At 51.0% G+C, this 12288-nt stretch overlaps 1 protein-coding gene and 1 long non-coding RNA gene across 11 annotated transcripts in view; one reads left to right on the top strand and one right to left on the bottom strand.

The window, feature by feature from the left end:
• CLMN (calmin) overlaps positions 1-12288 on the bottom strand; it is a 111206-nt gene that overhangs the window by 53471 nt on the left and 45447 nt on the right. The gene's annotated exons all lie outside the window — the stretch shown is intronic.
• On the top strand, positions 6389-10687 carry LOC145529819 (uncharacterized). The gene is made up of 2 exons (XR_014071383.1): positions 6389-6692; positions 9796-10687. It is a non-coding gene; the product is annotated as an uncharacterized LOC145529819 (long non-coding RNA).

Raw genomic sequence — 12288 nt, 5'->3', positions numbered from 1 at the left:
CTGAGGGTGGACTGAGAACCCCTCCAACTTGCAGTTAGTGTCAGAAATTAGGGTGCACTCCAGGCAACTTCCCCAATACCACCCCTCCTGAGTTTCATGTCCTCTGGGACCTCCAACCACCCAAACTGGAAACAATGAAGTGGAGGCAGTTTCAGATGCAATCTCATGGGCACCTCAGTTTCCACATCTGTAAAATGGGACCCACGGTGCCTACCTTTCCAGGTTGTGAGTTGCCCAGGGTCTCACAGTGTGGGAGCAAGAAGAACCCAGGCTTCAACTCCATGGCCTGAGCCCTCTGCACTAGGCCACCCTACTTCTCAGGGGCAGAGGTCAGCATGGAGATAAGCCAGGCCCACCTTCAGAAGGAGGTCCCACACATATGGAAAATGCCAGTTTCTACACTTTTTTTTTCTTTTAAATCACAACTACAAATATGGATCAAGTCTCACTTGCATGCTGGGAGATGTAGGACAGTATCACCTGACTTGCCTGGTCAAGTCACGAGCATGATTCTACTAACACAGCTGCCCAGGCCCAGGCTCTGATGGACGGGACCCAGATGACAATGAAGGGATCTGGGATCTGCACAGAGAACATCCTTGCTGCAGGCTGACGCTCTCACATGGGCAGATCTGAGAACTGCTGTCGAGACAGGACCCGGATTCCGGCCTCTGGCAGCACCGCCACTGGGCAGGTCTCACGTTCTGGGTCTTAGTTTTTCCATCTGCACAATGGGGATGATGGTCACAGCTGTCCTTTACCACTTGTGGAACAGCTGTGAGGATGCCATGCTTGGACAGGCTGGCACTGAGACCCGGGAGCCACAGCCACCCCCAAAGAGGAGCAGCCTAGAGCACATACCCTGCAGCGGGACAGACGGTTCTGCTACAAGGCTTGTTAGAAACACAACTCAGGGCCAGTGCAGTGGATGGGTTAGGGGACAATCTGAACACAATATGAATTCTGCATTTGCTGATGCACAATTTTGTCTTTGAGAAACGCTGGATGTACAGAGAAAGCTACACCCAGTTCATTGGAGCCAAATAGAGCCATGTAGGACTACACAACACACGCACACACATACACACACGTTCTTGTGTGCATACTTCAAACATCAAGCTTCGAGCTTCATCAAGCAACAAAGCTTCAAGCTTCGTTGGGCCACTGAGTGTGTCATGAGTCACACCGATCACCTCTAATGCTACAACCTGCAATGGGCTGACTTGGGTCCCCCCACAAAATTCATATATTGAAGTCCTAACTCCCCCATACTCCAAATGTGACCATATTTGGAGACTGGGTCCTTCAAGAGGTGATTAAGTTAAAATGAGGCCGGAAGGCTGGGCCCTGATCCAGTCTGACAGGTGTCCTAACAACAGGAGGTTTGGACACAGAGACGAGGGGAGGGCGTGCACAGGGGAGACGCTGTGAGGACACAGCAAGAGGACGGCCATCGGAGCAGCAGGAGGAAGAGGCCTCACCAGATGCCGAATCTGCTGGCACCTTGACTGCAGACTTCCGGCCTCCGGAACCGTGAGAAACAAATCCCTGTTGTTTATAAGTCGCCCAGCTTCTGGCATTTTGTTCCAGCAGCCCAGACTTTCCAAGACATGCTTCTAGTCCTATTTTCCCTCATTTCTATTTTTTTATTAATTGGGAGACTTTTAGGAGTACTTATGTGTTTTAGTGGTTTTTCTGGTGTATCTTTTAAAAAATCAATTTTTATTGGAGTATATTTGCTTTACAATGTTGTGTTAGTTTCTACTGTACAGCAAAATAGACAACTAATGAGAACCTATTGTGTAGCACAGAGAACTCTTCCGAATGCACTGTGGTGATCTAAATGGGAAGAAAGCCCAAAACAGAGGGGATGTATGTATAATATGGCCGATTCTTTTAGTGTTTTTTTTAAACTATATTTGATTTACAATGCTGTGTTACTTTCTGCCGTACAGCAAAGTGACTCAGTTATACATATATATGCATTCTTTTTTTAATATTCTTTCCCATTATGGCTTATCTCAGGACATTGACTATAGCTCCCTGTGCTATGCATTAGGACATTGTTGTTCACAAGTACATAAGTTATAGCAGAACTGATTGTACTATACTCTGCACTTCACCTAAATGACTTATTTTAACCTCAAGTCTTTTAACCCCATGAGACAAGTAAGTAAGTAAGTGAAATCGCTCAGTCATGTCCAACTCTTAGCGATCCCATGAATTATACGGTCCATGGAGTTCTTCAGGCCAGAATACTGGAGTGGGTAGCCTTTCCCTTCTCTAGGGGATCTTCCCAACCCAGGGATCGAACCCAGGTCTCCCGCATTACAGGCAGATGCTTTACCAGCTGAGCCACCAAGGAAGCCCAAGGCAAACACTACGACTATCCCCATTTTACAAATGAGCAAACTGAGGCACAGAGAGGGTAAGTAAGTTGCCTTCAGTCACACAGCTGACAAGTGGGCAGAACTGCAATCTGGGCCCAGGAGGTCAGGCTCCAGAGCCCAGGTTCTGGACCAAGGGACATACGGCGGTTACATGGATGGACTTCAGGGGAACGAGGCCCCCAGAGCTTCCTCCCCACAGACACCCTCCACTGAGTCCCCACCGCCCACTCCTCCACACCAGTCAGGAAGGTCCTCACGGAGCTCCCACACCATATTAAACCAAATTCGACTGACAAAAGAGCATAACCTGGTTCATGCGTGCTTAGCGAGAAGGAGCTCTCTCCTGGCATTGTCAGCCACAGTGAATCTTGCCCGAGGAAGTGGCAACCAGGGTCTTTGTGATTCAACAGAGAACTGCCGGGCTTCACGCTTAGAAAACACTTTAGGAGTTCGGTGGCTCCCTGGGAAAGACCCAGAGCATGCCTCACCTGTCAGGCTCCCAGGCGGGCATGTGGCGTCATGTACCCAGTGAGGGCCCAACACCTCTCTTCCCATCCATCTCATTTAAATGTCACTCACTCAAGACATTGAAAGACCAGGTGGCTCCTGGCTAGAGACGTTCCTTCACGTATTCTTTTCAGAACGAACCTGAACAATGCACCGGACGCATAATGGGCGTCTGTGTCGACTGGAGGGAAAAACTGCCGAAAACAGATGGGGCTTGGCCAGCACCCCGCCGAGCACACAGGCACAGAGAAACTCAATGCCAGGCGAAGGGCTCTCGTGCTGGAGGCAGCATCCACTCAGAAACGTCCCAGGTAGGGCTGGAGCTGAAGCAGGAACCTTGGAGGTCCAAGGTCAGCAGAAAGGGAAGGCGGAGGAGGGGCCTTCCCTGCAGGAGGACAGAGAAGACTGGAGCCTGATCCATAACAAAGGGTAGGTTCTGAGACCCGTCAGCCCCCAGCTCCTTGGCAGGGGGAAGTGGGGCGAAAACGGGGACGGGGGGCTTCCCTGGTGGCTCAGTGGTGGAGAATCCGCCCGCTAGTGCAGGAGACACGGGTTCCATCCCTGGTCCGAGAAGATCCCACGAGCCGTGGAGCAGCTAAGCCTGTGCACCTCAACTACTGAGCTTGTGCTCGAGAGCCCCGGAACCACAACTACGGAGCCCTCGCTCCACAACAAGAGAAGTCACAGCAAGGAGAAGCCCTCCCGTCACAACTAGAGAGCAGCCCCCGCTGCCGCAACTAGAGAAAAGCCTGCACAGCAACAAAGACCCAGCACCGCCAATAAAAAGAAATAAATGAAAGTATTTTACAAAGTGAGGGGGGAGGGCTTGGGGAGAGAGCCATGAATGCCACCCAAGGGGTTCCTTTGGACCAAATACACAACAAGGCCATTATTCCTGTGGATTTCCTTGAATTAGAACGTGCGATCCTTCATCCTGGGTTGTAGGATGCCAATTAGAATCTGAGAAGTAAACCAAGGCAGGGGCAAGAGGAAAACGGATGATTTATACTTTGCTCACCCAATGAAACAATTGTCGGGGACCTGCTGCCAGCTATGTCTAGACGAGGAGCTATTTGTTACCGCTTTTATTCGCTTTCCCCTCTCTATCCTACTCAAGTAATAGATTCTAAGTCATTCTCTTGGTTGCGAAGGATGCCAACTGTAAATAAGGCATCCATTCATTGACAAAGACCCAGCAGGAGCCACTGAAAATGTTTTGCTAATAGAGTAACTATGTGCTTAAGTGTTTAAAATATTGGAACACACCTCATTAATTCAAATTACTCTCTTCCAATTCACTGGCATTACTTCATGGGCGGGTGAGGGAGAGCTAACATTGCTGGAGTCGGGCAGTTGGCCGAGTCCTCACCATCATCTTGTTTAATTTTCTCAACGATGGTGCGTTCAAACTCTGTCTTTCGGAGACTGCCCTCTCGCTCCCCCTGCCCCTGCCACATGGCTATAAGGGGTGTGGAGCCACCTTGTTCTGACCCTCTCTGGTTAGTTACTGAATTGGCCAAAGAGTCTGTAGATGTTACATAAAAACCCAAACAAACTCTTTGGCCAACAGATTGGCTTAGAGGCCACGGGAGCCCAGCTGAGCCCATGAGCTACTTCCCTGGGGACTCTGGACTTGGGGCTACAGAGCACGTTGGGGATGTTCCTCCCACGACTGAAGCGGTGAGGTTTGAACTTGGGGGATTGAGGAGATGTCCCAAGCTGGTGGAGGAACAGACAGGGAGACCACTTTATTCCCCACAAACACGTCAAAGGACCATCTGCACGTGGAACAACTCCCACAGAACACCTTCTGAAGGCCGGCGGAGGACCCCGGACATCTAGAAAAGCGAATCAATCTCCTCGGAAGGAGGCAGGGCAAAGGATAAAGACGAAAAGGGGGACAAAGGATTTTGGGACGGGGACCTGTCGTGGGGTGGGAGTCGTGAAGGAGAGGTTTCCACACAACAGGAAACCCTCTCACAGGTGGGGTCAGTGGGGAGCTTAGGAACCCCAGGGGGAAGCATAAAAAAGCAAAACTGAGAAAATTCACCACAGCGACTGCACCAAATGGCAACGAGCAGCCACGAAGTAGCTAACATGCTCATATCCTGCCGCACCCAGTAGGGGCTGGGTGCAGAGGTTCAGGGTGCATGGGTTAGGCCTCAGGGAACGGATCGGAGTTGAATGCCATAAACTTGGGGGCTCGTGGGGAGCACGTTTCCCACTCGGTGGAGAAAGCTGGTCTAGAGCAGAAGAGAGACTTAGTCAAAATGCAGAGAAGAACAAAACCGTTGGTGGCGTTCAAGTCCTGCATTCCTCTCCTCCTGGGGCTCAGCCTCACCCCGACCCTGCCGGTGCTGTGTCTGTCTGGTTCCTCTTTCTTGAAATCCAAAAGCAGTTTCCATCCCTTTTGTGCACAGATTCGTCCAGTTAGGCTTCTGTCACTTGCCAACAACAGTCCTAACAGGTGGGTCTTATTATCACCATCTCACCAATGAGGAAACGAGGCTTGGACGCGTGCAAGAGTTTCAGAGCTAGAATTTGACACCCAAATCACTTCCTGTTTTCCATGTACCTGTGGGTATGTGCAGTAGAAAGAACAGTCTCCATGCCTGACCCCACAGGTCCTTCCTGTTGAAATGTGGGCGACTCCCAGAGTTAAGGACATAATGGCATCATCAGGGGGCTGGGGAGGTACTATCTGCTCCATCCTCTCCCATCAAGGTGCCCACCCCACCCTCAGCCACCCCCACAGAGCCAGGAGACAGGCCTCTCCCAGGAGACTGCTGTTGGGTGTGCTCTGACCCAGCAAGAGCTTTGCCTCCGGGAGATACTGGTTTCTCCCTGAGCTGCACCAGCGAGCTCTGTAGTCATTTGCCTAACTTCTCTGGGACGGGCTGAATTGTGTTCCCTCAGAAATTTGTGTGTTGAAGTTCTAACCCCTCAGGAGATTGGAGTTGACTGTATTTAGAGACGGGGTCTTTATAATTAAGTTAAAATGAGGTCACTAGGGTGGGTCCAAACCCAAGAGGACTGGGGTCCTTACACACACACGGGGAAGACCAGCTGAAGACACAGGGAGAAGACAGCCGTCTACACCCCAAGGAACAGATCCCGCCCTCACGGATCTCAGGAGGAACCAACCCTGATCTTGGACTTGGCCTCCAGAGCGGTGAGCAAATGTGTTTCCGCTGTTAAAGCAACAATCTGTGGTACTGTGTGCGGCAGCACTAACAAACTAACAGACGCACTGAGCTTCATCCTTCCCGCCAGCGCACGGACTAAAGTAATACCGGTGGCCCCGGAGTGTGGGGCGCGTCGTAGTAAGAATTATGAAGCGGGCACACGAGGCAGCAGTGCCACGGGCGTGCCTTCAACGGTAGCTGTTTCTGTTCTAACAGTCACGCTGCCCCAAGAGCTGCGGAAGATCCTCCCTCCTTTGCTAGAACTCCAAGGAAGCCTGTTGTTTCCTTGACAACCGTGTTCCGACAGGAGGAGCCACGTTTCCATCTTTCCTGAACAGAAGGCTCTAAGAGGAAGGGCTGAGGGGAAAGCCAGCCTGGTCTCTATGTCTGTGGGATGAAGAAGATTCTGGGGATGGGCTCATGCCCAGAGAAGAGGGAAAGAAGCGTGCATGGTTCACTGGATGCCCGCAAAGAGTCTCCTGTGGAGGGAAGGCGTGATGTCAAGCCTGGCATGGGGAACACCTGTGCTGATGATCTTGACAAGTGCTGACAGGAGCCTCCGGCCAAGGGACCCGGAATGAAGACCCGAGAGACGAAAAAGACAGTGCTGGTAGGAAACACGTCTCGGCAGACAGGGAGCATGTAGGGCCTGGCCCCGAGCACCGGGTAACAGAGCATCTCACGTGTGTGCGTGTGTGTGTGTACTATGCGTGTATATGGTGTGTGGGGGTGGTGTGTGTAGTATGTATGTATTTGTGTATGGTGTGTGGGTGTGGGTGTGGTGTAGGGGCATGTGTGTTTGTATGGGGGTATGATGTGTGTAAGGGTTGTGTGGTGTGTACAAGTATGCAGTGTGTGGTATGTGTGGGGGGTGTGTGTACAGGTGTAGGTATGGGTATGTGACATGTGTGGGTGTTTGTGCAGAGCATACGTGTTTGTATAGGATGTGTGCTGTATGTAGTGTGGGGGAGTGGTAACGTGTGAGTGCTGTGCAGGTGTATGATGTGTGCCATGTGTGCAGTACATGTGCGGCATGTGTGGAGAGGATATGCCACGTGTGGGTGTTTTGTGTGTCTAGTTGTGTAGTACATGTGCTGTACCTGTATGTGTGTATATGCAGTGTGTGTGGCATGTTGGCTGTGTACAGGTAGTGTAGGGTATGTGATGTGTGGATGTTTGTGTACAGTGTGTGTGTTTGTATATGATGTGTGTGTAGCATGTGTGTGGGGGATGGTGACACGTTTGGGTGGTGTATGCAGTATGTATGTATTTGTGTGCATGGTTTACGTATTAATAGTACATGGGTAGGGTGTCTGTGTGGTGTGTGTCTGTGTCTGTGAGTGTGTATGCATGTGTGTGTGTCTGTGTGAGTGTGTATGCATGTGTGTGTGTGTCTGTGGTGTGTGTGTCTATGTCTGTGAGTGTGTGGTGTGTGTGTCTGTGGTGTGTGTGTCTGTGTCTATAAGTGTGTATGCATGTGTGTGTGTCTGTGTCCATGTATGCATGTGTGTGTGCCTGTGGTGTGTGGTATGTAAGTGTGTATGCATGTGTGTGTGTCTGTGAGGGTGTATGCATGTGTGTGTGCCTGTGGTGTGTCTGTGAGTGTGTATGCATGTGTGTGTGTCTGTGGTGTGTGTGTCTGTGTCTGTGAGTGTGTATGCATGTGTGTGTGTCTGTGTCTGTGAGGGTGTATGCATGTGTGTGTGTCTGTGTCCATGTATGCATGTGTGTGTGCCTGTGGTGTGTGGTATGTAAGTGTGTATGCATGTGTGTGTGTCTGTGTCTGTGAGGGTGTATGCATGTGTGTGTGCCTGTGGTGTGTGTGTCTGTGAGTGTGTATGCATGTGTGTGTGTCTGTGGTGTGTGTGTCTGTGTCTGTGAGTGTGTATGCACGTGTGTGTGCCTGTGGTGTGTGTGTCTGTGGTGTGTGTGTCTGTGTCTATAAGTGTGTATGCATGTGTGTGTGTCTGTGTCCATGTATGCATGTGTGTATGCCTGTGGTGTGTGTGTCTGTGAGTGTGTATGCATGTGTGTGTGTGGGGGTGTGTGTGTGTGTGTGCAGGTGTGTTCAGGGGTTGCTGCTGGACCTGGAAGCGTGGACACAGGCCCGTGGGGCTGGGAAAGGAGCAGGACCGGACAGCTCCTCCTGGGCCAGGACGGAGGGAGGCACCCCTGTGTGGTTGTGACGCAGGCCCAGGCTGGGAGCTCGGACGTCCCCCGGCTGCCCACACCCGGGCTTGACCTCAGAGCGGGGAGGCAGCGCAGTGTGGACCAGCCCGGGGGCTGCCAGAGCATGCCCTTCGCAGGACCTGGCAGCCCGCCCCACGCCAACCTCTGCCCGGACCCTCTGGGGTTTCAAGAACCATCTGGGAGGAAGCGAGAGGGCAGGGTCGCGGTTCCCACGGAGCTGCTGGGAGCAGATGGAAAGGCACAATCTTGACCCGCTTGAGGACCTGGTTTAGGCCCCGCTGGTGGGGCTGGGGAAGGAGCTGATGTGTCTGGGTCTCGCCCTCCTGGGCGTGAGCTCCCTGAGGGCCCCGGCACTGACCCAGAGGACAGGGCCTTTGTCCTCTGACCCAATGACCAGCACAGGGCAGACACTCGTTCTGAATGACGTGTGTGTGCTGCTGAGAGAACGGATGATGAAAGCGGCACATTTAACCACAACCCCCTGAGCGCTTGACCTCCCAGTGGCCCTTCCTAACGCAGGACTCCTCAGCGTGCAGACCCAAGACTGCGGGGGCCTAGCCCACCCACCTGTCCCCTCATCTCCTCTTTCTTTCTCTCTCCCCTCGCTGCCCCCTAACATGCCTGCTCACCTGCCTCTGGGCCTTTGCACATAACGGTTTCTGCACTGCCTGAACACCCTTCCTGCCCTCCTACTCATCAAATTCCCCTGGCCCGCCCTGTCCACCCTAGAATGGGGGGAGCCTCGTGTCTGCTCCCCACGACTGCAGCACCCAGGCCTCTGTGTCCTGTGACTCTCTCATCATCACTGCCTCCCATGGGTGCCCGGCATTCAGTGTGCACATCACTCCTTCCTTCCTTCAGTCAATCTTGCATTTATTTGTCCATAAAAATCCAACACGCAAATCAAACTAATCAATCAAATATTTGCAGACAGAATCAAACACACAGTCACAAGAGTAGGGTCCAAAGAGTTATAACCAACACAGTGCCAGCTTTCAAGGAGTTCATGCCATTGTCACTCACTAAGATAAACGTGTGGGGAAAATGACTAATATCTTGCAGTCGATGTTTCATGTCAAATCCACGGTAAACGTAATACATATTGTGGGGCAAGTTGGGGTAGGAGAAAGATCTCTGGAGGCTGGAGAGACCATGGGAGGCTTCCTGGAAGAGGCGGCTTTGCGTTAGGTCTTGAGTGATGACATGATCAGGCTTATTCCTATTGATCAAAGGTAATACAGTTGATTCTCATTATTCACAGTAGTTCCATTCTAGAAAGTCACCACAAACACTGAACTAGCAAAAGTTGAATTACTGCTCCTATGGGAAACATGAGTTTGGGTTCCTACTCATGGTCACATTTTTTGTCAACTGACCAACAGATACCTTGTTTTATGTGTGTCTCTGTCTAAAGACCCTATAGTTAATACATATCATTGACTCATTAACATTGAACTCTGGGCCAATAGCACTGTAACTCAAGCCTGAACAAAGCTTATCTAATGTATTTACTTTCTCTGTAGGGCACATCACAGCCTTCTTGAACTTTAGTACTGTGTGCAGGGGCCATTTTAAATAGCGAGATTACCAAGAAAAAGCAGAAAAATGCTAAAAGCATGGCACTAACAAGACCTTTGAAAGAACACTTGTGGACAGTATGAGAAGTGAAACAAGAAGACAGTCATCACTTTGTTCCATTTCAGCTGGAACTTGTGAGTTAGATACTCAAATCTGTCACTCTGTGAATGTCTGCGAATGACTGTGTAAAGACTGATTGGGGGATTACAAATAACACGCGCGATTAGGCAAGCTGCAAATCCGGAACCCGTGGATAATGGGCACGGACTGTACTTAACAGCATCCGCTTTCACTGTAAACCACCGCGCCATCTTTTACTCTCGACAGTCTGAGAGTCACCAGGGTCTTGAGGCCTGCGCAATGGGACACAGCAAAGCACATCACTGCTGTTGGGCAGGGTGGCTCTCCCACCCCTGGCCATCCGAGACTGATGGCAGGTATGCTGGCTCCTACAGCCCCCAGGGGACACAACCTACAGCCCATCTCCCACCCAGAGCAAGAACCTGGAAGGCATCAGCGTCCCCTCACTGCCCGGGCCTCCGAAAGCAACCATCAACTGCGTTCGGATAGGGAATGAATCCTGACAACCTGCAAGAAGCTCCCTCTCTCTGGGAATTTTCCTTCTTTCCTGGGAACTCCTCCTTCTCCGAGCCGTAGCTCGGCTTAGGGCCCAGGAGAGGATGACAGGTGCCAGGGCGAGGCCAGTGTCCGCACCCGCGTTCCGATCATCCTGGGAAATCAAGCTGAATTCTCCATGTGTCTCCCCACCTCGAGCGGGGCACCAGCCATCGAGTGTCATCACCTGTTCAAAAGCATTAAAGCCACTCTCAGAGCCAACTCTGGGGACTCTGTTGAAGTCAGCGTTTTCTCAGGGTCTGTATCGGTCCTGTGGTTAACCCAGTTTTCAGCCTGGCTACCGAACATCTATCTAGCCTTTCCCCAGCTGTTCTGTTCCCTGGATGGGCCACCCCATCTCCCTCCACAAAAGACAAATATATTCCATTGACCATAGGACAGCTCAGCAAGCTATGGCCTGAAAAACGATCTAGAACAAGCAGAGAATCAGCCAAGAGACATCCACTTGGCATTTATTACATGGCTCACAAAAATAGAAAACAGTCTCTCAAGCTCTTGCTTTGTGCCAGGCAGGCTCTGTGCTATAGATTTTAGGGATATGATCTAATCCAACCTTGCTAGTTTCCAGGTAGGGGCTGTTTTCTAGATTTTCTCATTTTCCGGAGGAGGAAGTCAGACTTAGGAAGTCAGCGGATGTGACCCAGGCCACGTGGCTGGTCCTTCTGGGAGGTGGGATGCAGACCTAGGGATCATCTCCACAGTCACCTCATGGGGTTGTCATGAGAACTGAATGAGTGAGTGTCTGGGAAGAGCGAAGACAAACGGCTGGCACAGCAGACACCCAGTAAGAAGGCTGTCACCCACATCAGTACAGCCTTAGACTCTCCAAGTCCAGACTGAATATCACCACCCCTAAGGGGGCCCTCTGAAAAGAAACCTGTTACTAACCAAGCTCCAGCCAGGCAGGGCCAGCTTTCTGCTTGGTTTTGATATATCTGCACCTTACTTAATTGATCCTTTCCCCAGCCTAATGGTGGGCAGACTCTGAGCTGGGAGGCCAGACCTGGTGGGCTCCACTCCTCACCAAGTGGCTGTACAGCCTTGGGCCGGTCCCCTAAATACCCTGTCTTTAAACTTGGGGAGAATCATGAATCCACCATCCTCAGTTAAAGAAGTGGTTCAATAAGTGGCCGGTATTTTCACAAGATCACAGAGGCTCAAAGAGGTTACAGTTGCATTCTTCGAATATTCAGGAGGCAAGATTCACAACCAAGGTTCCCAATGTCAATGTACTTTGGCAGGTCAGCTCACCACCTCTGTGAGCATGTTTGTAATAAACCTGGTGTGATGGTTAATTTTGTGTGTCAACTTGACTGGGCCATGTACCCAGATATTTAATCAAACATCATTCTGGATGTTTCTGTGAAGGCTTATCTTTTCAGAATGAGATTAAATCAATAGACTTTGAGTAAAACAGATTGCCCTTCATAAGAAGGATGGGCCTCATCCAATCAGCTGAAGGCTGGGCTAGAACAGAAACTGACCTCCCCTGGGTAAGAAGGGATTCTGCCAACAGATGGCCTTTGGACTTGAGCTGCGACTCTTCTGCGTGTCTCCAGCCTGATGGAGATTTTGGACTTGCCAGCCTCCATGAGCACATGAGCCAATTCCTTAAAATAAATCTGTGTATACACATGGGATTCCCAGGTAGTGCTAGAAGTAAAGAACCCAGCTTCCAATGCAGGAGACATAACAGAAAGGTTTAATCCCTGGGTCAGGAAGAAATCCCTTGGAGAAAGGCATGAAAACCCACTCCAGTATTCTTGCCTGGAGAATCCCAGGGACAAAGGAGCCTGGCGGGC

This window comes from Giraffa tippelskirchi, chromosome 12 (genome assembly GCF_054371585.1).
Source record: "Giraffa tippelskirchi isolate mGirTip1 chromosome 12, T2T-mGirTip1v1.2.pri, whole genome shotgun sequence".
In the NCBI taxonomy this organism is placed as follows: domain Eukaryota; kingdom Metazoa; phylum Chordata; class Mammalia; order Artiodactyla; family Giraffidae; genus Giraffa; species Giraffa tippelskirchi.
Note: the sequence above shows the minus strand (reverse complement) of the source record. Positions and strands in the feature narration are given on the sequence as shown.